The following is a 27,284-nucleotide window of genomic DNA, read 5'->3' on the forward strand; positions in this document are numbered from 1 at the left end:
AGGTGAGTTGAACTGTGGATTTTGAACAGGCAGATAATTGAATAGTTTTGTGGGGAAAGCATGAGATGGGTGAAGGCATCATTGGGAGAGGTGGAACAATATTTGAGAGTTGGAGGAGGGAAGATCAGTTTGGATTTGTAGGATGATCAGACGGATAAATAATGCAGCCAGGATCAGTTGGCATGAGCTTCAAGTTGTGGACAAAGAGATGATCAGATGTTGGATGAAGAATGTGATTAGAAAATTCAACAATGGAGTAGAATTTCTAGAGGACTTGATAGGGGGCATACTGCCTGAGCTTCACTGCAGCTGACTGCTTAGAAATGCACAGCAGCAGGTTAAGTCTCCTTACTATTTTCCCCAAGGTCAAATCTCCAGCCACCATTGGCATGACAATATGGATTTTGTGAGAAACGTACATGCTGAAAGGATTAACGCAGCTTCTTACTACAGTAATATTGCTGAATGTTCTGACTAACCAGTGCTGCAAGGATTCTTATAGATCTTGTAATTCATGGTGTGTGACAAGTGGCACGCTGGCTGAATAAATGATAATGAATCAATAACCAAAGAGAACATGTTACAGCACTGAAAACCAAGAACATTATAAGCTAAATGCCAGTCCTGAATTAGATAGATTTACTTCATTGTTGCACATGTTATGTTTTCTGAAAACGACCACATTTTTTCTTTTTCTTTGCCTGCCCAGTGTTTGTAATTCTTGTGGTTGAGTAGTGGATCTACATAATGGCATTAGCTAACAGGTGGGGTAGCCATTTTTAGGCACTGTGGTCTTTTCTTGTCCTTTTTCATATGTTTATAGATAAGTATTTTTAGCTAATTGGGGCAGAAATCCCGCTGGTTTCTTTGCATACTGTGCTTTATTTACTGATGTCCAACCTTGTAACTCTCCAGGAGATCGTTTGTCAACATTACATTTCTCATTGTGCTGGTATTGGTGCATTCTACGTAACCACAGGTGTTACCTGTGAAACTGTTGTGCTAATGTAATGGCTGTTTTCATTTTAGACACTCTGGAGCATTCCCTTTCGATATAACGAACAATAGAACCTGGAGCGTAATTGCTGTAGTCTTCTTGCCTCCCACCAGGTGGCCCTCTGGTGCTCAATTTACAAGATAAAAGTTTCAAGCAGGCGAAAACCTTTTGCTCATCTTTCCATAGGTATTCCCTGGGTGCATTTCTAATTATCCTCAAACCCAATTGTTGACAAGAATCTAATTAGTTCCTTCTTAAAATCTAATAAGCTTTCTTGCTCTATCACCTGGTGTTTGCAATCTGTTCTCTGCACCTTCCTCCCCTTTTTACTATATTCTTTTGCCTTCATGATCCTCTGTGCTTAAACTCTGTACACAATAGCAGAGTATACCCAAACGTAGCTTATCCGAACCTTACGTAATTTAAAATTGTCCTATCAAAGCTGCTCTACATCTTTTCATTTTAGAGATGTAAAAATCCAGTTCTCTTTGAATCAATGTTTCGTGCCGAGACCCTTCATCAGGACTAGAAAGAAAGGAGGAAAATCAAAATAAAAAGGTCGGGGGAGGGGAGGGAGTACAAGCTAGATGATGATGGAGGAAACCATATGAGGGGGTAGGCAGGTAGGGTGAGAGGGGGTGGGTGAAATGAGAAGTTGGGAGGTGTCAGGTGGAAAAGGCAAAGGCTGAAGAGTAGGAATCCAATAGGAGAGGAGACTTCCTCTTTCCTCAAAGAATGGGATTTCCCTCTCCACAACTTTTGCTGCCCACACCACATCTCCCCCAATTCCTGAAAATCGGCCCTCACCCCATCTTCCCGTCGCCTTAACAGGTGTAAAGTTCCTCTTGTCCATACCTCCCACCCCATGAGCCTCCAGATCTAGTGCACCTTTCTTTACAGCTTCTACCCTTAGAATCCTATCATCAAATACATCTTTACCTCCCTCCTCCCCAATTCTCTCATTTCCACAGGGGTCACGCTCTCTGTGAATCCCTTGTCCATTCGTCCCTCCCTACTGATCTCCTTCCTGACATATATCCATGCAAGTGGAAAAATTGCTACACCTACTCATTCACTTCCTCCCTCACTACTGTTCAGAGCCCAAAATGGTCCTTCCGGGTGGGTTCATCTACTTTATGTGATTCTCTCAGTGAGGCCTCCTCCACATCGGTGGCACAACTTTGTCGAGCAGTGGCCAAACATTTTAAGTCCAATCCCTATTCCTATACTGACATGTTGGTTCATGGCCTCCTCTACTGCCAAGATCATTGTCAGGTTGGAGCAGCAACATTTCATATTCTGTCTGGGTAGCCTCCAGCCTGAAGGAGGAATCGATATTCATGCCAATTGCCAGCAATTTCTCCCGCTGCCCCTTCTCTCTTCTTCCATTCTCCATTCTGACTCCTCTCTCATTCTTTTCTTCTCCTTACCTGCCTACCACCTCACCGTGCAGCCTGCCCCCTTCCCTTTTTCCCATGGTCCACTTTCATCTCCAATTGGATTCTTCCTTTTTCAGCCCTTTGCCTTTTACAATTATCACCAACCAGCTTCTCACTCCTTATCCTACCCCCCACCCCACCCCCATCTTCTTATTGTGGCTTCTTTCCCATTCTTTCTAGTCCTGATGAATGCTCTCGGCCTGAAACATCGAATCTTTATTACTTTCCATAGGTGCTGCCTGACCTGCTGAGTTCCTTCGGCATTTTGTGTGTGTTACTATAAGCATAAAGTTCAAACACTAGTTGTGAAATATAAAATATGAGCATCATTGATATGTGCCAGACATGTGTATGCTGGAAACCTTTTGTGATACCATATCAGGGAAATCAGGTTTAGTTTTGAACCCACCAGTTTGCCAGAGGAAGTTATCAGATTAGTGGTTAATATGGATTTATTGTTTTAGTTACAAGTTCTGCAAATGTGCCTTTAACAGAAGCTGTTCCAGTTACACTGAACTCAGGTGCACCACCACAAAATGCTAAGTGATCTAATACCCAACAGATCTGATCTGAAGAGCTAGCACATTTACATTTGTAATTGTGACAGATGATAGATAATTAAACAACTTCACTCCATACAGATGGCACCTGAAGTTTTCAAAAATATTCAGTCCCAAATGGATTGAGCCACTTCTCTTGTACTTACTCTGTGAGGAATAACATCTCCTCTCAGGAAGAGTTGCTGAAGTTCCTGTTCAGTATAGGGGCACTTACTGTACCTAGTGTTTTCACTGCTACTACATTCTGCTTGTGAGGGAAAGTTTTTGTTTGGAAATAATGCCTTAAAGGATGTAGTTGTATTATATTGTTAAGGCTTTGACCATGGTTATGTAACGTTTGAATGAGCTATGTCTCTGAGTTTCTGATACAAACTCATTCACATCGGTTACAGCCAATTTCCAACATTGTCCATTACAGATCCATTAAAATATTGGGACAATCGTTCTCATTTTATCTTTACTCCAATAAACTGTTTCCAGGATAAACTAAGTATTCCGTCCTTAGACTTTATGGACACACAATCAATCTATGTATGTAAGCTATTTTGTGTATTTATATTTATTGTGTTCCTCATCTTACTGTCTTTTGTTTGTGCTGCATCAAATCTGGTATAACAACTATTTCATTCTCCATTACATTTGTGTACTGGAAATGACAAGCAACAATCTCGAATCTAGAATCTAGACAGATGGGGTGTTTTTGCTGAATGCAGATTTCCAATTGTGTTTCTAAATAAATTGGTCATGTTTGGCAGATTCAACTCAAGATTTGAATATCAGTGAGCAAGTTAAAGTGGCGAAACACAAAATGGGTATAGTTTTCCACTTTGGCTGATTTCTAATCACAGGATCATGTAACACATTAACATTCCCACTTCAGATGATTTAAGTACAGAAGGTGGACCTACCAGCCCATAGCAGGAAGTCCTGTTGAGCAGGAACTATGATGTTGTGGCCATTACAGAGACGTGGATGCTTCAGGCAGGAATGGCTGCTGAGTGTGCCATAATTTAGATGTTTCAAAAAGGACAGGGAGGGAGGCAAGAGAGGTGGGGGAGTGGCAGTGCTAACCAGGGATAGTATCACATCTGCAGAAAAGGAGGAACTCATGGAGGGATTGTCTACTGAGTCTTTGTGGGTGAAAGTCAGAAACAGGAAGGGGCTATAACTCTACTGGATGTTTTTTATAGATACCCCAATAGTAACAGAGACATTTTAGTAAGTCCTTACTCCTTTAGTAAGGAGGCAAATTCTGGAACGGTGCAATAGTAAAAGGGTTGTTGAGATGGGTGATTTTAACTTTCCTAATATTGACTGGCATCTCCACAGAGCAAGGGGTTTGGATGGGGTGGATTGGTTAGGTGTCTTCAGGAAGGTTTCCTGATGCAATATGGAGATAAGCCAACTAGAGGCTGTACTTGATCTGGTATTGGGAAATGAACCTGGCTAGGTGTCAGATCTGTCGGTGGGGGAACATTTTAGAGGTAGTGATCACAATTCTATTGCTAGAGAGGGATAGGAGCAGACAATTTGGGAAAACATATAATTGGGGTGGGGAAAATATGCTATTAGGCAGGAACATGAGAGTAAATGTTCTCATGGAAATGCATAGCAGAAATGTGGTAAATGTTCAGGGAACATTTGCATGGCATTCTACATGCGTAAGTTCCATTAAGGGAGGGAAAGGATGGTAGAGTTAAAGGACCATGGTAGAAACATAGAAAACCTACAGCACAATACAGGCCCTTTGACCCACAATGCTATGCTGAACATGTACTTTCTTTATAAATTACCTAGAGTTACTCATGGCCCTCTATTTTTCTAAGCTCCATGTAGCTATCCTGGAGTCTCTTAAAAGACCCTATTATATCCACTAGGATGTACGAAGGATTTAGAAAATCTAGTTAAGAAGAAAAGAAAAGCTTATGAAAGGTTCAAGAAACTAGCTACTGTTAGAGCTCTAGAAAATTATAAAGGTGCCAGGAAGGAGCTCAAGAATGAAATTCGGAGAACAAGAAGGGGCCATGAGTAGGCCTTGGCAGCAGGACTAAGGAAAACCCCAAAGTATTCTACAAGCATGTGAAGAACAAGAGGATGAGCCGTGTGAGAATAGGACCAATTAGGAGTGAAAGTGGAAATGTGTGTGGAGCCAGAGGAGGTAGCAGAGGTACTTAATAAATTCTTCAGTATTCACCAGGGACAAGGACCTTAGCAATTGTGGGAATAGCTTAAAGCAGACTGAAACGCTTGAGTGTATAGACACTAAGAAAGAGGATATGCTGGAGCTTTTGAAAGGTATTAAGTTAGATAAGTCACTGAGACTGGACGAGATATATCCCATGCTACTGTGAGAAGTGAGATAGGATTTTGCTGAGCCTCTGGCAATGATCTTGGTGAGAGAAGTACCCGAGGATTGGAAGGTTGCAAATATTGTTCCCTTGTTCAAGAAAGAGAGTAGAGATAACTGAGGAAGTTAAAGATCAGTGAGTCTGACATCAGTGATTGGGAAGGTGTTGGAGAAGATTCTGAGAGGCAGGATTTATGAGCATTTGGAGAGACATAATCTGATTAGGGATAATCAGCATGGCTTTGTCAAGGGCAGGTTATGCCTTATGAAGCTGATTGAGTTATTTGAGGATGTAACAAAACATATTGATGAAGGTAGATTAGTGGATGTAGTGTATATGGATTTCAGTAAGGCATTTGATAAGGTACCCCATGCAAGGCTCATTCAGAAAGTAATGAGACACGGGATCCAAGGAGACCTTGCTTTGTGGATTCAGAATTGGTTTGACCACAGAAGGCAAAGAATGATTGTGGATGATTTGTATTCTGCATGGAGGACCATGGCCAGAGGTGTTCCACAGGGATCTGTTCTGGGACCTCTTTGTGATTTTTATAAATGACCTGAATGAGGAAGTGGTAGGATGGGTTAGTAAGTTTGCTGACGATACAAAGGTTGGGGGTGCTGTGGATGGTCTGCAGGGTTGTCAGAGGTTACTGGGCTGAGAAGAGGGTTCAGTTCATCTGGTCTGGGTGACCTATGTATCCTTAGGTGTTTCAGCTTTTTAAGCACCTCCTAGTAATAGTAATTGCACTTACTTCTCTTTCCTTGCGCTGTTCAATATCCGGCACACTCTACTGTCTTCCACAATGAAGGCTGATGCAAAATACTCATTTAGTTTATCTGCCATCTCCATGTCCCCGTTATTATTTCTCCAGCCTCATTTTCTAGCAGTCCTATATCCACTCTCATCTCTTTTTTTCACATAATGAAAAAGCTTTTACTATCCACTGTAATATTATTTGCTAGCTTGCTTTCATATTTCAACGTTTCCCTCCAAATGATTCAGTTAGTTGCTCTCTGTAGGTTTTTAAAAGCTTCCCAATCCTCTGTCTTCCCTCTAATTTTGCTTCTTTGTATGCTCTCTCTTTTGCTTTTCCATTAGCTTTGACTTCCCTTGTCAGCCACAGTTGTACTATTTTGCAATTAAAGTATTTCTTTGTTTTTGGAATACATATATCCTGCACCTTCCTGATTTTTCCCAGAAACTCCCACCATTGCTGCTCAACTTTTATCCCTGCCAGCCGCTCCTCCCGATTACCCTGGCCAACTCCTCTCTCATGTCACTGCAACTTCCTCTACGTCATTGAAATACTGCTATGTCAGACTTTACTTTCTATCTGTCAAGTTTCAATTTGAACTCAATCATATTGTGATCACTGCCTCCTAAGGGCTCTTTTACCTTAAGTTCCTGAACCACCTCCCATTCATTACAATCCGGTATAGCTGATCCCCTTTAGGCTAACAACGAACTGCTCTAAAAAGGCATCTCGTAGGCATTCAGCAAACTCATTCTTTTGAGGTCCATTACCAACTTGATTTTCCCAAGTGACCTGCATGTTGAAATCTCCTATGATATCATAACATTGCCCTTTTGATACGCCTTTTCTATTCCCATTGCAGTCTGAGGTCCACATCCCAGCTACTGTATGGGAGGCTTCTGGTCTCCCAGATAAACACATCTGCACTAGATACATTGAGTTTCAGCTTCTGAGAAATCGTATTAAGGAACTGGAGCTGCAGCTCACTGACCTTCAACTCATACAGGAGAGTGAGGAGGTGATAGACAGGAGCTACAGGGAGCAGTCTCCCCTTGGTTGCAGGAGACAGGTAACTGGGTGACTGTCAGGAGGAGGAGGGGAAATGCACAGCCAGTGCAGAGTACATTTGTGGGGGGTAGGGGGTGGGGGGGGGGCGAGGAGCCACAGTCACTGGGTCTCTGGCACTGAGGCTGCTGCTATGGCTCAGTAGAGCAGAGAGCTGAAAGGATTGCAGGGCTGATAGGAGATTCTGTAGTCAGAGGAACAGAGATGAGGTTCTGTGGGTGTGATAGAGACATCCAGATGGTATCTTGCCTCCATGGTGCCAGGGTCAGGGATGCATTGCATCAGGTCCGTGGCATTCTCAAGGGAGAGGGTGAGCATCATATTGGCACCAGTGACATAGGTAGACAAGGTGAGGAGGTCTGAAGCGAGATTTTAGCAAGCTGCATAGAAAGCTGAACAACAGGACCTCCAGGGTAGTAATCTCTGGATTGCTGCCTGTGCCACGAGCCAGTGAGGGTAACAATAGGATGATTTGGCAGGTGAATGTGTGGCTGAGGAACTGGTTCAGGGGGCAGGGGTTCAGATTTATGGATCATTGGGATCTCTTCTGGGGAAGGCATGTCCTGTACAAAAGGGACAGGTTACAAGGTGGTCCAATATCCTTGCAGTCAGGTTTGCTAGTTATTTGAGTGGGTTTTGGCAGGGAAATGGGAACCGGAGTGATAATGCTGAAGATGAGGGAATTGGAGCAATGTGTAATGAGATTCTGAACAAGGAGATGCTGAAGGGCAAAATTGCAGTCAACAGGATGAGTTGCAACGTAAAAGGTAGACAAAATTGAAAACGGCACATAAAGGACTGAAGGTGTTATATTTGCACAGTATACGGAATAAGGCACAGTTACAGCTTGCATGTATGATGTTGTTGAAATGTGGCTGAAAGAAGATTATAGCTGGGAGTTTAACATCTAAGGATTGTATCGAAAGAACAGGCAGGAAGGCAGAGGGGGTGGTGTTGCTCTGTTGGTAAAATAGGAGATCAATTCCTTAGAAAGAGGTGACACAGGGTCGAAGTGTGTTGTATCATCGTGGAACTAAGGAACTGCAAAGGTAAAAACTCCCCAAAAGGAGTTGTATACAGACCTCCAAACAGTTAATCTACAAATTACAACAGGAGATAGAAAATGCATGCCAAAAGGTCAATGTTACAATAGTCATGGGGGATTTCAATATGCAGGTAGATTGGAAAAATCAGTTTGGTGCTGGATTCCAGGAGGGGGAATTTCTAGAATGCCTATGAGAGGCTCTTCAGAGCCACTCGTGGTTTAGCCCACTAGAGGACCAGCTATTCTGGATTTGTGCTGTGCAATGATCCAGAATTGATTAGAGGGCTTAAGGTAAAAGAATCCTTGGAGCAAGTGATAATAATAAGATCGAATTTACCCCAAATTTTAAGAAGGAAAAGCTGAAGTCAGATGTATCCATATTATAGTGAAGTAAAGGGAATTACAGAGGCATGAGAAAGGAAACGGCCAGAATTGATTGGAAATAAACACTGGCAGGGATGATGGCAGAGCAACAATGACTGGAATTTCTGGAAGCAATTCAGAAGGCACAGGATATATACATCTCAAAGAGGAGGAAGTATTGTAAAGGCAAGATGACACATCCATGGCTAATAAGAGAAGTCAAAGACAACATCAAAGCCAAAGAGAGGACATATAATACAGCAAAAATTAGTGGGAAGTTAGAGGACTGGGAAAGTTTCAAATACCAACAGAAGACAACTAAAAATGTCATTGAGAAGGTAAAGAAAGCTAGCCAATACCAATAATATTAATGAGGATAGCAAACATTTCTTCCGATATATAAAGTGTAAATGAGAGGTGAGAGTGGATATTAAAACACTGAAAAATGATGCTGGAGGTAGTAATGGGAGACAATGAAATGGCGGATGAACTGAATAAATATTTTGCATCAGTCTTCACTGTGGAAGACTAGCAGTATGGTGACAGTTTCAAGTGTCGGGTCATCAAGTGTGTGCAGTTACCATTACTAGGGAGAAGGTTCTTGGGAAACTGAAAAGTCTGAAGGTAGATACGTCACCTGGACCAGATGGTGTACACTCCAGGGTTCTGATAGAGGTGGCTGAATAGATTGTGCAGGCATTAGTAATGATCTTTCAAGAATCACTAGATTCTGGGAAGGTTCCAGAAGTCTGGAAAATTGCAAATTCACTCTACTCTTCAAGAAAGGAGAATACAGAAGAAGACCATAGGCCAGTTAGTCTGATCTCAATGGTTGGAGTTGATTTATTAAGGATGTGGTTTTGGAGTACTTGAAGATACATGATAAAATAGGCCGTAGCCAGCGTGGTTTCCTCGAGGGGAAAATCTTGCCTGACAAATTTGTTGGAATTCTTTGAAGAAATAACATGCAGCATAGACAAAAGAGAATCAATTGTTTTCTGTATTTGGATTTTCAGAAGGCCTTTGATGAGGTGTCTCACATGTGGCTGCTTAACAAGCTATGAGCTCATGGTATTACAGGAAAGATTCTGACATGGAAAAAGCTGTGGCTGACTAGCAGGAGGCAAAGAGTGGGAATAAAGGGAACTTTTTCTGGTTGGCTGCTGATGACCAGTGGTGTTCCACAGGGGACTGTGTCGGAACTGATTCTTTTTACGTTATGTGTTAATTATTTGGTGAAGGAATTGATAGCTTTGTTACAAGGTCTGAAGGTGATACAAAGATAGGTTGGGGGGCAGGTAGTTTTGAAGTAGAGTAGCTGCAGAAGGACTTCGACAGATTGGGAGAATGAGCAAAGAAATAAATACATTGTTGGGAAGTGTATGGTCATGCACTTTGGCAGAAGAAACAAAAGGGTTGGCTATTTTCTAAATGAAAAGAAAATACAATAAAAATGAGGTGTAAGTGGACTTGTGAGTCCCTTGGAACTTGTCCAGGATCCCCTGAAGGTTAATTTGAAGGTTGAGTCTGTGGTGAGGAAGGCAAATGCGATTTTCGCATTCATTCCTGGAGGGCTAGAATATAAAAGCAATGATGTAATGTTGAGACTTTATAAAGCACTGGGAGTTTTGTGAGCAGTTTTGGGCCTCTTATCTTAGAAAAGATGTGCTGAAACTGGTGAGGTCTTAAAGGAGGTTCACAAAAATGATTCCAGGTTTGAACAGCTTGTCATATGAAGAGTATTTGATGGTGTTGGGCCTGAATTCACTGGAATTCAGAAGAATGAGGGATGACCTCATTAAAACCAGTAGAACAGAAAAGGCCTTGGCAGAGTGGATGTGGAGAGGATGTTTCCTATTGTGGGACAGCCTCAGAATAGAGGGGCGCTTGTTTAGAATGGAGATGAGGAGGAATTTATTTAGCCAGAAATTGGTGAATCTGTGGAATTCTTTGCCACAGACAGGTGTAGAGGCCAAGTCTGTATGCATATTTAAGGCAGAGGTTGATAGATTCTTGATAGGTCAGGGCATGAAGGGATTCAAGAAGAAAGCAAGAAATTGGGGCTGAGAGGGAAAATGGATCAGCCATGATGAAATGGTGGAGAAGACTCGATGGGCCAAATGGTCTAATTCTGCTCCTATCTCTTATGGTCTTGTGTTGCATGGACTATTCACCAGGGAATAGAGAAGGGATGAAGGGACAGGGGGCTGTCTGACGGAGGGGGGGGGGGTGAGTATTTTGAACAGAATTTTTAAATAATCCATATATTATCAGCATACGTAAATATAACAGCTTTCATGGTGTGAAGAGTTGAGGGCTGGCTTTACCATTTCTGAAAGTCCTTTGCAGAACCTGGACATTGAATTCTCAAAGCTTTATATTAAGCACATGGTTCCATTTATCATAAAATTTTATTTAAATTTGTTATGTTAAAATTACATGGGAATGGATAAGAAATGGGTCTTGCAGTTCCTCCAGTTTTCCTTTTGGAGTGTTGGGCAGAATTTGCTGGGTGCAGTGGAGCTGTAGTATGGATCAGCTGCTTGGTTGGGATGGATTTTGCTGGTCATTAGAGAAGAGTAGGAGTGTTAGAGGGTGAATTTGCCATGCGCTGTGGGTGTGGTGGGTGGCTGAGACAGGTTTTGCTGGTCATCAAAGGATTAGGAGTGTTAGGGGGCAATTTCATAAGCATCTTTCCTAATCCAATGTTTTTGTTCTGTTTCACTTTTTCTAATTTCCCTTTTAGTTCTCTGTTTTGAATACAAGCTCTGGCAGAGCTTCTAAATATCTAAAAATCTAAAATTTGTTCAAATCTTTCCATTATAACTGAAATCTAAGTAATTAAGTGCCTTTGGAGTTAAAAGGGTAACTCCTGGGCTGTTGTAAGACCACTGATAACAGTTAAGGGAAGGAAATCTTCCATGTATGCCTGTTTGGCTAATCTGCGAATCTGGATCCATCAATGCGGTTGACTCTAAACTAATCCCTGAAGTCAGCAAATAAATGGTCAGTTTAGAGCTGATTGGCTAGTGGTGACCACATGACAACAACAAATACAGTAAAATGTACTTTTTCATCTTGATCAAGCACAGCCTGTATTTATGGACTCCCCATTTTAAGCACAGATTAAACTACCACTTATTTCCTGTAACCTCAATTTAATAAATCTTTCTTTATAATTTGTATTCCCTCATATCTGGAAGCAACCAGTGAATTTGTGCTACATTTTCATCTCAAACTATATATCCCAATGTGGAGATAAAAGCAACACACGCACCAGCTGTGGTCATCTTAAAATTTTGCATAGATTCATCATTACATCTTTATTAATAAGTATTTCTAAATGTCTTATCATAAAATTTCACTTTTTTTAAATCCACATGCTGCTACTTCTAATGTCTTGTGAAGGAAAATGGAGGTGTTCAAAATCCCATGTCTTCCAGCCTTTCAAGAGCATCTTTGCAGCTGTTCATTTTCCAGAATATATTACATCAATCTCTTTAATGCTTGTACTTTGATATAAATCATTAAAGGAACAGAAGAGATCTGTGGTATCCATATTGAAGATAGAAAAACCACTAAAGAGGCTGTTTAAAAAGCTTATGGAAATCATGAAATTAATAGTCATGAAGTTCAAAAGTAGGAAAATGATGTTCAGTCTTTCATTAAGTACCAGTACTCTCTCAGCTAGTTCACTTTGAGCACTACAGATCAGGAAAGCTGCCAGGGCTTTGGAGTGCTGGATGAAGGGTACCGATGTGAGAGGAGCCAGTTGTGTGCAGAAGCTGGATTTGCTCTTCCTAGAGTGAGGAAGCTTGACAGAGATAAAGACAAAAGATAAGCTTCGTTTGTCACATATACATTGAAACATACAGCTTGTGTCAAATCAGTGAGTATTGTGCTGGGCAGTCAGCACCAACATAACATGCCCACAATTCACTAACTCTAGGCCATGCACCTTCGGAATGTGGGAGGTAACTGGAGCACTTGGAGGAAACCCATGTGGTCACAGGGAGAATGTATAAACTCCTTGTAGACAGCGACGGGAAGCAAACCTGAACCTTATATGCTGCCTTTGTAACGCAGTGCATTGACCACAATGCTGCTGTGCCGTCTGCACTATGTTTCCATGCTTCCAGGTAAATCAAATAAACTGTTTCCTGTGACTGAAAACTAACTAGAGAATACAATTTTAACATCCTTAGAAAATAGTAACGGGCAACATGATGAAACAGTTCTGATGAAGGTCCATTGACCTAAATAGTGTTTACTCCACAGGTGCTGCCTGGCCTGTTGAGTATTTCCAGCACCTGCAGTTTTCTTGATTTTCAATGAGGAAACAGTTAGCTTACTGAGGGATTTGTGAACTAGAATGAACTACTGCAACAAGTGCTGAGAGGAGATTCAATAATAGCTTTCAGAAGGGAATTGATAAGTACTCGAGAATTCACAGGGAAAACAACAATGAAATACAGCTAATTAAATAGGCATGAGCAATCAAGTAAAGTCTTCTTTGCTGTTTCACTTATTGTCATCACCTTCTTACCCATATTCTCTTGCAACTTTTGTTTTTACTTAAGATCTTTTGCCTTCTATTGGCAGATGTATAAATCATCACACCTTCGAGTCCTAAATCCAGATCACTGAAGTGCTGAGAATGGAATTAAGCTTAAGAGTTAACTTTAATGTCAGCTCTTCGTCTTTCCTCACTAGTATGCAACTACATGAGCTAGTCTTCTTTAATACTGGTATCACATTGGAGACATGGAACAAAGGCAGATGAGGTAAATGTTGATTCAGTTCATATCATGCTTTGTTGGTCCCCCGGCCAATCCATGGTATTTTCTCAATAGGCTATGTTGGTCATGGCATAAATCACTGACCTTATTATCCATTTTAAACACCAGAAAGCTTGCTGCACGGGAAGAGAACTCTTCATGAAACAAATTTTGGGCCAGAGTTATGAAGAAAAATGCTTGTGCAAATTTGGGTGTTATAGACACAAATATTATTACCACAAAAACAAATGGGTCAAACATAACTGGGAGGAAAAATTAACCTATAACAAATACATTTGTCAGAGAAACATTAAAAAACAGGAGTAGACTACTCACCCTCTCACATTATTTCTGCCATTCATCTATATTCTGGCAAACATAACCTACATCCTTTATGATTCCATAACACTTACTGCCAGCATCTATCAGCTTCAGCTTTCATCTTGCACTTTATCGTTTGCCTGCACTGCACTCTCCAGGTAGCTTTCACACTTTCTATTTTGTATTGTTTTATTTTACCTTTTCCCAGCTCAATGCATTGTGTAAATGATTTGATCTTTACGAACAGTATGAAAGACAAGGTTTTCACTGTACCTTGATACATGTGTCAATAGTAAGCCTATACCAATACTCTTCAACAGATTTTTGGGGAGAGGATGCATGTTCACACAAATACAGAAGATTCCTTGCTTGAGTCTATCATCTAGTTCTGTGAATTGACTTTGAAGATGACATGTAATGATCTGAGGAACTTAACAGTATAGATTTTAGATTAGACATGGATGGAACATGCGACAATCTAGATGCAGGTAAATATTCTTCCATCCCTGCCTCCACTTGTTCCTCCTCACCAGTTTATTTTTAGTTATATAGTAAACACTTCTGTGTTGTGCTAGCTGTGTGATATTGGTGAGCAGACTAAAGGGAGCTAAGAGATACTCTTGTACTCTGAATCACACGCAGTGCTGCCAGTCTTCATACGCTGTAAGATAGTAGTTTGAAACTGTGTGAACAGGAAGCATTTGGGTACCTATACTGTAATCATGCTTGTTAATTTTCTACAATTTGTAAATAGCCCTTTGAGGACTGTCAGTGTTAATGATCAACCTCTTAACTCTACGATAGTCCCAGCATGTCTTGAACTGAGTGTCAGAGAGCTGGATGTTTATTTAAATAGGTACTATAGTATGATGTCATTCTCTTGTCCCATGTGATCACAGGGCACCTGGTTCTAGTCCCAGCACACTAGGTCTGTGTTATGGGCCCTAGAATCAACCATTGAGTCAGCAAACGTCCCATTTCAATTGTGCCAAATTGTCATTATGATAGAGAATGATGCCATTCAGCCCATCAAGTCTGCACCTTCCTTGTAGAGCTGTTCAATCAAATTGGTTCCTCTGTGTTCTCCCCATAGTCCAGCAAATATATTCTTATCATGCATTTTCAATTTCATTTTAAAATCATCTTTGAAACACATTTTTATTGTAGACTTATATAGGTGACTAATCTCTGTAGTCAAGCAGAGTTAGAGTTGAGGAAGTCTTTTTTCTATCAGGTGCTGACTGCCTCTCTGTCCTGGTAAGTTTACCTCCTTTCTTGTCTCTTAAGCAGGATCTGGATGTTTAGGTCATGAGACAACCTTGCCAAAGCTGAAGAATGACTGTGTGTCATGTTATCAGTGAAGTACTTGGAAGGATCAGAATCAGAAAAAATCAGAATAGGGTTTTATTATCATTGACATTTGTCATGAAATTTGTTGTCGTTTGGCAGCCATACAGAGCAAAACATATAAAATACTATAAATTACAAAATAAATAAATAGTGCAGAAGACGAATAACCAAGTACATTTCATTGGTTCATGGACTAACCAGTATTGTGATAGCAGAGGGGAAGAAGCTGTTCCTAAAATATTGAGTGTGGGCTGCCAGGGCTCCTGTATCTCCTCCCCAGCATGAAGAAGGGCATGCCCTGAGTGGTGCAGGTCTTTAATAAAGGATGCTGTCTCCCTGAGGCATCACTTATTTAAGATAACTTCAAAGGCAGGGAGGATTATTCCAGTGGGGGAAACTGGCTGAATCAACAAGCTTCTGCAGACTCTTGCGATCCTGTGCATTGGAAGCTCCATACTAGGCTGTGATGCAACTGGTCCGAATGCTCTCCATTGTACGTCTGCGGAAATTTCCAACCATCTTATTTTTATCGGGTTTTTTTTGGACCTCAGCCTTCAGGTGCCTGTAACTGTCCATTTTCTCCTTAGGAATAGTATAATTTCTGATTTTAAATGCATTATACATGTGGTTAATGTGATCATGGATCTTCTAGTCATTCTCATCAAACCAGTGCAGTAACAAGAAGCACACACTAATTTTAGGAGATAAGCTTCTCAGAAATTGTCTTTCTGATTTTTTACCTTACAGGGATAACACCAGACATCTGCAGGTGTATTTAATTGCCCCACAGATTGAGGCAAACAGCCAATGATAAAATCATCCATTTTGTAATTTTGTGCCATTTTCTTTAAGAATACACAAAATCGAAGCACAAGCAAGCCTTTTTATCCTTCAAACTGACTGCAACATTCAAAAAAACATAACTTAATTACTTTTCTGCCAGCCACTAGCAGTAGTTGAATACTTTCAGTAACTTTATTCCCACTTATAAATATTTGCAGCAATACAAAATGATAGTATACCTCCAGATTAATGTGTACTGGCCTGACTCCATAGTAGAAAGACGTCAGACCCTGCAAAAAGTTCTTTTCTCAGACCTTATGAGCTTAAATCCAGATTGAATATGGCTGTAGTGCAACAGACCTTGATTAACTTGGATTTTGACAAACTACCCGAAATCTTATTTCAGTGATTCGTAAGCACAATGCCTGCAGAAGAAAAGATTTCAGTTAAACCTGGGAATGCAAATCTACCAAAAATACCAGGAGTCAAGAGTCTAGCAAGGTTGAGGTATTGTTAAAAATAAAAGCACTAAAGAAATTGATGAAGTTGATAAATTCAAAGGACCTGATGAACTACATAACAGAATTTTGAAAGAGTTGGCATCAAGTTGGTGCATGCCTTAGATAGCATCTTTTAAAATGCTTTGGATGCCAGAATGGGTCCTGCAAGTGAATGGTAGCAAATCATACCCCAATATTCAAGAAAGGAGGGAGAGAGGAAATAAAACTGCTATCCTGTTAATCTAGCATCAGCTTGCTGGAGTTTATAATAGAGCATGTAATGGCAGAACACCTGAACAGGAAAAGTTGGATTTAACAGAGTCAGCAAAAAATTATGAAAGGGAAAAGAGTTGATTTATCTGCTGGAATTTGTTGAGGATGTGACTAGTTAAATAGATTAAATGGACCCAGCAGATATGGTAATTTTAGCTCTTTAGAAGGGTGAAATTAATTACTATAGAGGGCTGTGGAGCCCACAATATTGTGTACCTTTAAGGCAGAGATTGATAGGTTCTTGATAGGCTGTTACAGGGAGAAGGCAGGAGAATGGGGTTGATAAAAACTCAACCATAATTGAATAGTGGAGCAAATTTGATGGGCCAAATAGCCTATCCCCGTATCTTATGGCCTTTCTATAAGGTCCTACGAAGAAATTTGTCAACAAAGTTAGTTCATGTGAAATTGGAGGTTATATACTGATATGGATTGAGACCAATAAAAAAGAATTTGAAGAGTGATAATAAATGGATCTTTCTCAGGTTGGCAAATGATTTACAGTAGGATTAGTGCCAGGCTTCTATCTATTCACAATCTATACTAATGATTTTCCTGAAGGACCAAATGTTACATCTCTAAGTTTGCTGATGCTACAAAATTAGATTTGATAGTGAGCAGGAACAAGTATGTAAATAGGAAGATATGGTACATAGAACATAACGTTGAAAAAGGAGAGACTATCTACCTGGGTGAATAATATGCAATCTGCTGGATGAACTTAATGGGTCAAACAGCATCTTCTGGGGGAAAGGAATTGTCCGTGTTTTAGGTCAAAACCCTGCATCAGGATTGAGAGTGGAGACAGCTGGCAGGAGTGTGAGAAAGGTCAGAGATTGGTGGGTAGGTATTGAAGAGTGTGGGCATATCAAGCCAGGTCATGGTGGGAGGAGACCTGAAGGAAGCAGACAGTAGAAAGGAGGAAGCTGGAATCAGGAGGGAGTTGGGTAAGATGAAGGTGGAGGAAGCTTTATAAGGTGATAAACAGGATCACAAAATCCTGAAATCTGGTAACGGATGATCACATAGGGGAAAGGTGAAGTGCAGATGAAGTCAGGACCAACACACACACAATTATGGAGGAACTCAGCAGGTTAGGCAGCATCTGCCGAGGGAAATAAACAGTCAACGTTTTGGGCTGAGACCCTTCATCAGGATCTGATGCTGCCTAACGTGCTGAGTTCCTCCAGGATTTTGTATGTGTTGCTCAAGATTTACAGCATCTGCAGATCCCTTGTGTTTATGAAACTGGGACCAGATGGGGAAAACTGGTAGGTAGCAGGGCAAATTTTTTTTTTTAAATGGTGTTTTGAGAAATTCAAATTTCAAAGGGATCTAAATATCCTTCTAAGAAAATTACTGAAAGCAAATATATGGTTGCAGCAGACCGTTGGCAAAACTCTTTTTGTGAGAAGGCAAGATGACTAGGTTACAAGAATGAAGAATATCACTGCACTGTACATCTCTTTGCTCCTTAAGTAATGAGTGCTGTTTTGCTATCTAAAGAAGGTTCTACTCACCATAGAAGGAGTTCTGTGAAGACTAGTCCTTGGGATGGCCAGTATGCGATCTGAAGAAAGATTAAAAACACAAAATGCTGGCAGAACTCAGCAGGCCAGACAGCATCTATGGGAGGAGGTAGTGGTGACGTTTCGGGCTGAAACCCTTCATCAGAAGTGAAGTAATGTGGGATGGTCGAGGCGGGGTAAGAAGTGGGGGGAGGGATGAAGTAGAGAGCTGGGAAGTGATAGGCTGAAGGGAAATGGGCTAGGGGGAACGTGGAGAATTATAGGAAATAAAAGAGAAAGAAAGGTAGGGCTGGGGAGAGATTATAGTGGGAGGGTGGAAGAGAGAGAAAGAGAACCAGACTAAAATTATAGATGGGGATGGGGTAAGGGGGGGACATGGGTATCAATGGAGGTCTGTGAGTTGAATGTTCATGCCAGCAGGAAGGAGGCTACCTAGGCGGGAGATAAGGTATTGCTCCATCGACCTGGGTGTGGCCTCATCTTGATGGTAGAGGAGGCCATGGACAGACATATCGGAGCGGGAGTGGTCTGTGGAATTGAAGTGTGTGGCCACAGGGAGATCCCGCCACTGCTGGAGGACTGAGCACCGGTGTTCGGCGAAATGGTCTTCCAGTCTGCGGTGGGTCTTCCCAATGTATAAATGGCCACATCGGGAGCACTGGATACAGTATATCACCCCAGTTGACTCGCAGGTGAAGTGGTGCCTCACCTGAAAGGACTGTCAGGGGCCTAGGATGGTGGTGAGGGAAGAAGTGTGGGGGCAGGTGTAGCACTTCTTCCGTTTGCAGGGATAAGTGCCTGGAGGGAGGTCGGTGGGGAGGGATGGGGGAGGGGATGAATGGACAAGGGAGTAGCGTAGGGAGCGATCCCTGTGGAAAGCCAACAGTGGGGGGGAGGGGAAGATGTGTCTGGTGGTGGGATCCCGTAGGAGGTAACGGGAGGATTATACGTTGGATCTGTAGGCTGGTAAGGTGATAGGTGAGGACCAGGGGGATTCTATCCCTGGTGGGCTGGCAGGGGGATGGGGTGAGGGCAGAGGTGTGTGAAATACGGGAGACGTGATGGAGGAAGATTATCAAGGTTAAACCTATATTCTTCAGAGTTTAGAAGAATGAGAGAAGGACTCATTGAAACTTTGAAAGGGAATAAAGGAGTATAGGAAAGTGCAGGAAAATAGAGCTGAGGAAGAATAATTACATATTGCTGGAAAGGATCAACAAGATCGAGACCTTTGAATTCCTAGGTGTGAACATCACTAATAGCTGTTCCTAGTCCAACCAAGTTGATGACATGGCCAAGGAAGCACACCAACACCTCCACTTCTTCTGGAGTCTAAAGGGATTTGGCATGACCCCATTGTCTCTTACCAATTTTTGCTGATGCATGATATAAAGCAATCTGTCTGGATGCATAATGGCATAATGACACTGCTCGGCAAAACACAGGAAGCAGCCTTCCCTCTGTGGAGTCTGTCTATACTTCTGGCAACCTCAGTAAAGCAGTCAACATAATCAAAGACCCCACCCTCCCCAGACATTTCCTCTGGCATCGGGCAGAAGATACAAAAAAATTTGAAAGCACATACCACCAGGCACAAGGACAGCTTCTATCCCATTGTCATCAGACTCTTGGACACACCTCTTGAAAAATGGACTAGTTGGACAGTTGGCCTCACGATCTTTAAGATCTTGTACTTTATTATTTACCTGCAATGCATTCTTTTGGTAGTTCTTACAATTTATTCTGTATTATTGGTTTACCTTTATTCTAACTCATTGAATTGTGGAATGATTCGATCTGTATAAAAAGAATGCAAGACAAGCTTTACACTGTGTCTTAGTGCACGTGACAATAATAAACCAATGTCAATACGAATACAATTTACTTTGGTGCATAAAACAGTGTTTATAGAGTTATCGGCCTGAAATATTAACTTTCTTTCAGATTCTGCTTGACTTGCTGAGAATTTCCAGAATCTACTTCTTTTACTTTTAGATTTCAGGCATCCTCCATTTTTTAAAAATTTTCCCAGGTGAGGTAGAAGATTAACCATGAACCTGAATGACAGAAGAGAATTGAAGGGCCAGGTGGCTGGCGCTTGCTCTCAATTCCCATATTCTTATGTGCTTGTATTTTATCTGTAAACACACAGGGCTCTGTAAGGTACATAACTAGAGTTGCGGTTGTTAAAAGGAACTACGGAATATTTTAAAAGCAGAAATCAATGCACCGCTACGAATTGTTAGTAATAGGAGGCTTGCTGATATGGGCGGGGCTCTTTATGCTAATAAGTCACACGGCACAGATTCTATTGGCTGGCTGTGTCGAGCAAGGTTGTGTTTTACTCTTTGGTTTTCATAAACCAGTTTGAACCTCACCGAGCAAGAAAGTTAATGATTGATTTGTGTGGCCTCGCCTTGTTCACCTAACCTGTACGCTGGGAAGAGTTTCGGCCATCTATTACCACTTTGTGGAACTGCTTTGCTTCCACAGGGATTACACTGGTGTGGACGCCGGTGAGAACGGCGGCTGCGCCCCTGCCTCCAAGCAGTGGGGTTGCTCAACCTTCAACTGGACTTTGTCTGCATCCGACGAAATCTCTAAGCGCTGTTTGCGTCACTGCAAGCTTATAGAGGGCAGGTCAAAGCCGAGCCAGTACAAAGTCGCGAGCAGCCAGCTTTTATCCTTCCCTGAACAGCTCAAATTCCAGCCGCTGGCGGCCTGGAGGGGGAGGGAAGAGGAAGTGATCGCAGAAAGTGGGAGCCCAATCTGGGCTGATGTGTGCGTGGATGTGGGAGTCTCTTCATCATCCCATGCTGCTGCACCAGTGCAATTCAAACTTACAGACAGTTCCACAGTAACCACAGCTGACACTTGAAGAGGTGGGTGTTTTCTCACTGATCCCGTGGGGGAGGTGTGATACGAAGGCTGAGGGTCCTTTTTAGAAATGTTTAATTCTGCAGCAGCTGCTGGGGCCTTTGTTTTAGGGATTTACCTCCTGAAAGGAATTGACCACGAGATGTGTTAAGGAGGTTTCGGCGGTGCCCTGGAAACATTAAAGACGTGTCATTGACCAAAAGCGCTACAAAGACTCTAGATTTGAAAACTAATGCACTGTACTGTTTGACTCTGTTCCTGCATCACATTTTAGTGCAACTTAATGCGATTTCTAATGAACTTCACAGTACTTTTCCAAGCGGTCCCGGGTAGGTTTGGCGGCACGGTTTTGGGGCAGATACTGGATGCCAGGCTGTTGTAAGTGCCGAGGGTGTAAGTGTCGGGGTTCTGCTGAGTTTCCAGAACGCTAACTGTCCGCCGTTTACCTGAGGATTGCGAGAATCACCTGAGTGTCCTGCCTTGCGCTCTGATGCAAACAAAAACGAAATCACGGCCGCAGCCAAAGAAAGGAAAAATGCCTAAACACGTGTGCAAGCGAGCGAGGTGGTGCACGGTAAAAATACTGGAGAAGTTTTAAAATAAAATCAAACTGGAAATGCTGGAAATACACAGCTGTTCAGTCAGTATCTGTGGAGATGTCCTCTATTCTGTTTCTAATCGTTGAAGAGTTCATTGACTGCGAATTTACTTGCTGCCATTCTTAGTATTAATGTTATCTGTGATACCGTGTGTTTGTAGTTCAGTGAATGTTTGATAGTACCTGAGATTTATCAGTCTTGTCTACAGTTGTCAAAGCTATCGTTTATCCAGCTGCATTGTTATTTTAGTTTTAGTTCTGCAGCAGAGACTGAGGGTTAAGGCACACGATTTGTTATAAACACGAGATTCTACAAATATAACATGCACAAAATGCTGGAAGAACTCAGCAGGCCAGGCAGCATCTAAGGAGAGAAATGAGGAGCGGATGTTTTGGGCCAAGTCCCTTCATCAGGACTGGAAGAAGGTAGGGGAATGAGTTCAAGCTAAAAGGTGATAGGTGATGAGGAAGGTTGGTGGGTGATTTGTTATTAAATGCTGTACTGTAGGACTCTGTCAAGCTCTGGCACATTGTATGATCTTGGTTATAACACTTTTGGAAGTGGCTACATTTTAGAATATATTTCTACTTGGGATAGTGCATTTATACAGTGGCTCTCAAAATGCTCAGCAGGTGAGGCAGCATATTTGAAGGGAACTGAACAATGGACTTTTTGGATCAAGGCCTTTCTTCAGCATCTCCATACAACAGAACACTTCTTTATGAACTAAACAGGACGTTGTCATTTTCACTGAAAACTTCAAATTTAGTTCACAAAGGAGGGAGTGCTGTTGTGCAACAGACATTTTTTTGTGTCTTTGGAATATTGTTTTAAGATGAAGGATGAAAATTCTTAGTAAAATCAAGTTGGGTGATCAATTTGTTTTATGCCCTAGTAAGCAAACATGCATAGTAGTCATTGTAACTGGACTCTCCTAGATTCATCTCTACAATTAAGTTTGATGCAATGCAGTGTTATCCCTGCCTTTGTCAGTGAGTTATCTTACTTGGAAAGAATTATACCAGAATTTGCAAATCCTAAAGAAAGCTGTTCAAAAAGTGCCATTCGTCTCACGCATGGACTTGGTCTTTTGACATGTTATTGTCAAGAATCAGATCAAGGGCATCATTGGAGTCCATCATCAGTGGATGTTGTCAAGCTAATTTAGCACCATTTCAGTAGCCTGGAAATAATATGCAGTTTATACCATTCAAATTTTGTAATTTTAATAGAAAAGTGAAAGAATGGCTGAGGCCCTCCCATGGGATTAAAACAAAAATCAAAATACTTTTTTTTAAAAAAAACAAGCTATGTATATTTTAGTTAGCTGAATGAAAATGTATCCATTGGAAATGTAGATCTGTTAAGACGTGATTATGATTAATCTTCAAGGAGTCACATGCAAAAAGATGAATTTTCAAGGTAGTTTTGCAGTGAAAGTAAATCATCGGTTCATTAAGGTGGGGAAGGTTGCAAAACCAAACACTAAGGAGAGGAGCAGGGAAACACTGGCAATAGCTTCTGGATTTCTCTGCAGCTTCAAGATGCGCCGCCAATTTCAGTGCCAGTCTTACTGCCACTACACCTGTATATGAAGGATGAGTAATTATTGTATAGTTTAAAGTTTAACCTTCCTAAGCTTTACCCAACAGGTTTCCATTTTAAAATAACTGAATGTTCCTGTTTTAATTTCCCTCTGTTTACAGCTACAGGAGAGGATCTACATTAGAACAGCACCTAGTTAATGAGGCAGCTGTTACTTTTGCTGATATGGTCTTAAAAAGCATTTATTGTCATCGGTCTGGGGAACTTCAGTGCCAAATCTATCAGCTATCTTTCAAATCAGTCACCTAGTAAAGGTTGTATCAAAGGTGGCTATAGAGCAATCCTTTGGTCATCCTTGTGTAGGGAAGTGATAACCGAGGACTCTGATAAATAGATGTTTCCATTAAAAGGATATGCCTGAGTAATGACAGGGTGTCAGTTTAATATTGGAGATGGGAAAAGTAGTGGAAAACAAAGTATTCTCAAAGGGAAATCTGGATAAAAATGGGAGAGTAACCATGGAAAATTATAGCAACAGACCTAATTAAGATCATTGATGCAGTAGAAAGTACTAATGAAGGTAGTGAAGTCGAGATATATTCAGAGGGGCAGATGTGCCAGTGGTTGCCGCCATTAAATGCCTGGCAGAGAGGCTGCTCCAAGTTGTTCTCTGCTTTCAGAAACCATTCCATGGACTTCAATGGAACTGAGTTTCAAAAGTGAAGAATGATGTGTTGTAGTTATGCCATTGAACACTTAAGACAAAGGAAAAATTTCAAGGCAGATTTGCAGTAAACCTCCATGTTACTTGGCAGTGGTAATTTCAGTTTGCAATTGGCTGTGGTGGTAAGAGCAGGGGTCCCCAACTTGGGGTTCATGGCCTCCTTGCTTAATGGTGTTGGTCCGTGGCATAAAAAATGTTTGGGAACCCCTGGAGAGGGAGAGGTAACTGGATTTTTCTCTGACCAGAGAGAAGAGTGCATTGTTTTCCCAGGCAGTATTTAGTCCAATATGTACAAATGTCTTCTACCTTAGTATTGAGAGTCTGGATTGGATTACTGTGGTTGACTCAAAATGTGACACACTAGAAAGTGGTAAAAATATTGACAGATTTCCAAGGGGGATTTGTGAAATGGGAGGCTACAAGACAGTTCTAATTTAAGACAGTTAGACATAGAAGCAGAATTCAGCCATTCGACCCTTCAAATCTGCTCCTCCATTCAGTTATGGCTGATTTATTTTCCCCTCAACTCCATTCTTCTGGCTTTTCTCCATAGCCTTTCATGCCTTTACTAATCAAAAACCTGTCAACCTCTGCTTTAAATGTACCCAATGGCTTGGCTTCCACAACCATCTGTGACAGTGAATTTCACCAATTCACCACCCACTGTCTAAAGAAATTCATCCTCATCTCTCTTCTAAAAGGATATCCTTTGTTTGTGAGTGTATGTTTGGTCTTAGACTCTCCCACTACTGGCAGCGTCCTCTCCATTTTAACTCCGTATCTAATAGTTCCAGTGTTTGCTATGTTTCAATGAGATTCTCTTTCTTCCCTCCCCAATTCCACTGAACTCCAGCAAGTATAGGCCCAGACCTATCAAATGCATCTTTACATTAACCCTTTCATTCCTGGGATCATTTGTGTAACCCTCTAAACCACCTCTGGACACTCTGCAGTGCTAGCACATCCTTAAAGGGGCCTAAGACTGATCTCAGTACTCCAAATGTGGTCTGACCAATCAATGCCTTATAAAGCCTAACATTACAGCCTTGCTTTTATGTTCTAGTCCTCTCAAAATGAATGTTAACATTACATTTGCCTTCCTTAGTATTGACTCAACCTGTGTGTTAACCTTGAGGGAATGGTGAACTTGGACTTTTGAATTTTGTTCCCATTTTTAGAAAATAGTCAATGCTTTTATTTCTACTGTATATTTCCCTGCACTGTATTCAATTTGCCACTCTTTTGCCTCTTCTCCTAATTGTAGCCTCCTGGCCTCAGGCTCGCTCAGCTCGTTTCCGTCTAGAGGGAGCAGCCTTCGGCCCCACCAAACTGGATAATCAGCTTGTGTGGATGCTGTGTGATGTCCCCACCTCGCCAAATAACAGACAGTACACCATATGCAAATAAATGATTACACTTTATAGATCTTACTAGAACTAAGTGATTAATAACGATACAGTATATATGAAGGAAAAGAAAATAAAGAAAAGGCACCAAGCTTATCAAGGTCCAAACCACCTTGTGCACAACCATTGGAGCTCAATTAACAAAGTCTTCTGGCCACCATTCGATCCCTTCCAAACTCCTTGACTCGTAGCTCAGGACCACCCGAAGTGATCTGTCCTTGTCTCCTCTCCTTGCCGAACCTCCTGGCCTCGGACCCCCGCTCGGGGTCCAATCCGTCGCCCAGTTTACAGCATCGTGTCCTCTCTCTCTTACCCCCTCGCACCGACTCCCCAAATCCCCACCAGCAATAGTTTACAGACCCAGAATAGCATTAATCCCAATTGGTTAACAAATAAATACGATTCTAGTTATCAGCAACTCTAAACCCAAACAAACAGAGAGAGAAAGCACTTATCATAACAAAGAAGCATTCCTACTTTTAACAAAACAAAGAAGCCAATTCGATTAACATACGGAGTAACAAAGAAAGAAGAAACCACCTTACTCTCTCCCCCCACCAAATTTAGTCATGTCCTCATGACTACTAACTCGCCAACCCTTCCTGCAAACACAAAACCTAATCCAGCACAACAGTGACATTGCTCCCCAAACAGTAGACCTCACGCCCTGTTCCTCAGTCGCTACATAGGTCAACCTAAATGGGAGTTCTATAACCCTCTGAGACCTCCGTACCCCCTCACCTAAACCCTTCAGGCGTGGATACCTCGGGTCCGCATGCCATCTCATCTCTCAATCTCTCACTCATGCCCCCACTGCAATTCTGAGCCCCCTGCTAGCCACAGCTAACCCTGCCCTCTACACCTGACTCAATGGGAGAAGGGCCAAAGGTCTCTTCGTCAATCGAGGGGAAATTAGCAAAAGGCAGCATGTAACACACATCCAGCGCATTATCCTTCGAATCCATATTCTTCCTCATTTCTGCAATCGGTAGCTGCTGTTTGCTGTTTTCCAAACGGAAACACATGGCCTGAACTGCTTCTGCAGCCTCTTCAGCCTCCTGCAATCAAGAGATCAACTTCTTCTCTGGTCCCTCCAACTCTCGCCAGAGTCTCAGCAGTTCTGACTCGTGCTTCCCGGCCATCTCCACCAGCTTCTTCCACGCCGACCTGAAAAGCAGCAGTTAAAGATTGGTCAGCCTCCAGTTCAGTATTCACTGCACTTATCTCCAGCTTTTTCTTCCTAATGACTTCTTCCCAGTCAACTTTCAGGTTTTCCACTTCGATTAGACTGTCGATGGTCATCTTCAGGTTCCCTCTTCCGAGATCTGTCCGCAATTGCTTCACCTCCTCAAATGCCCCTCTCTGGGCTCTTGGCTTTCGCTTACCCTTAGTCAGACAATTTGCTTTGTCTTCCCCAACTTGTACGTCTTCCAACTGGTTCTGGATCACTTTCTCCAGTCTCTGCAGGAAATTCAGTCTCTCTGTCATCACTTCAAACTTGACCCCGTAGAGAAGTCATTCATGTGCTGCGACCTTCGCCAGACCTGGCACATGTCCAGAGAAAGCTTTAACTCTTCAGTTCTCAGCCACTCCTGCAACAGCCTTGCTTCATATTCCTCCGAGGCAAATCCAAATACCAGGAGATCATCCACATATGCCAAAACTCCAAGTACCTCCACATCTCCCATGGTCTTCCACATGCCCTGTGGGAAGGTTGCAAGGGCTCCGGATATGCCCTGTGGCATCTTTTTGGACCAGAAGTATCCTAGGGTACCTATGACGGTCATCTTCTCCTTGTCAGCCTCACTCATCGGGATCAGGCACATTCGCTTCTCAAATCCAGCACCTTAAATCACTTCACACCACTCAGACAGGCCTTCGCCTCTTCGGCCCTCAGGTCCGTATTCTGGTCACTGACAGTGCGCCTCTTCAGCGCACTATAATCCACACACACGCTGCCTATGTCTTGCACGACTCTCATTGAGGTGTCTTCAGCGGTCAACTCCCTTCCCTTGTGGGATTTTG

At 42.0% G+C, this 27,284-nt stretch overlaps 1 protein-coding gene across 3 annotated transcripts in view; it reads left to right on the top strand.

The window, feature by feature from the left end:
• The window catches only part of dlg3 (discs, large homolog 3 (Drosophila)), a 502,957-nt gene that overhangs the window by 383,690 nt on the left and 91,983 nt on the right, over window positions 1-27,284 (top strand). Inside the window, exon 1 of one of the 3 annotated variants that reach the window (XM_059977052.1) lies at window positions 20,466-20,990. The exons of the other annotated variants lie outside the window; for them this stretch is intronic. The gene's annotated coding sequence lies outside the window, so the exon portion shown is untranslated. Of the gene's footprint in view, window positions 1-20,465; window positions 20,991-27,284 lie in introns of those variants that run through there. 3 annotated transcript variants of the gene reach the window in all.

This window comes from Hypanus sabinus, chromosome 8 (assembly GCF_030144855.1).
Source record: "Hypanus sabinus isolate sHypSab1 chromosome 8, sHypSab1.hap1, whole genome shotgun sequence".
In the NCBI taxonomy this organism is placed as follows: Eukaryota; Metazoa; Chordata; class Chondrichthyes; order Myliobatiformes; family Dasyatidae; genus Hypanus; species Hypanus sabinus.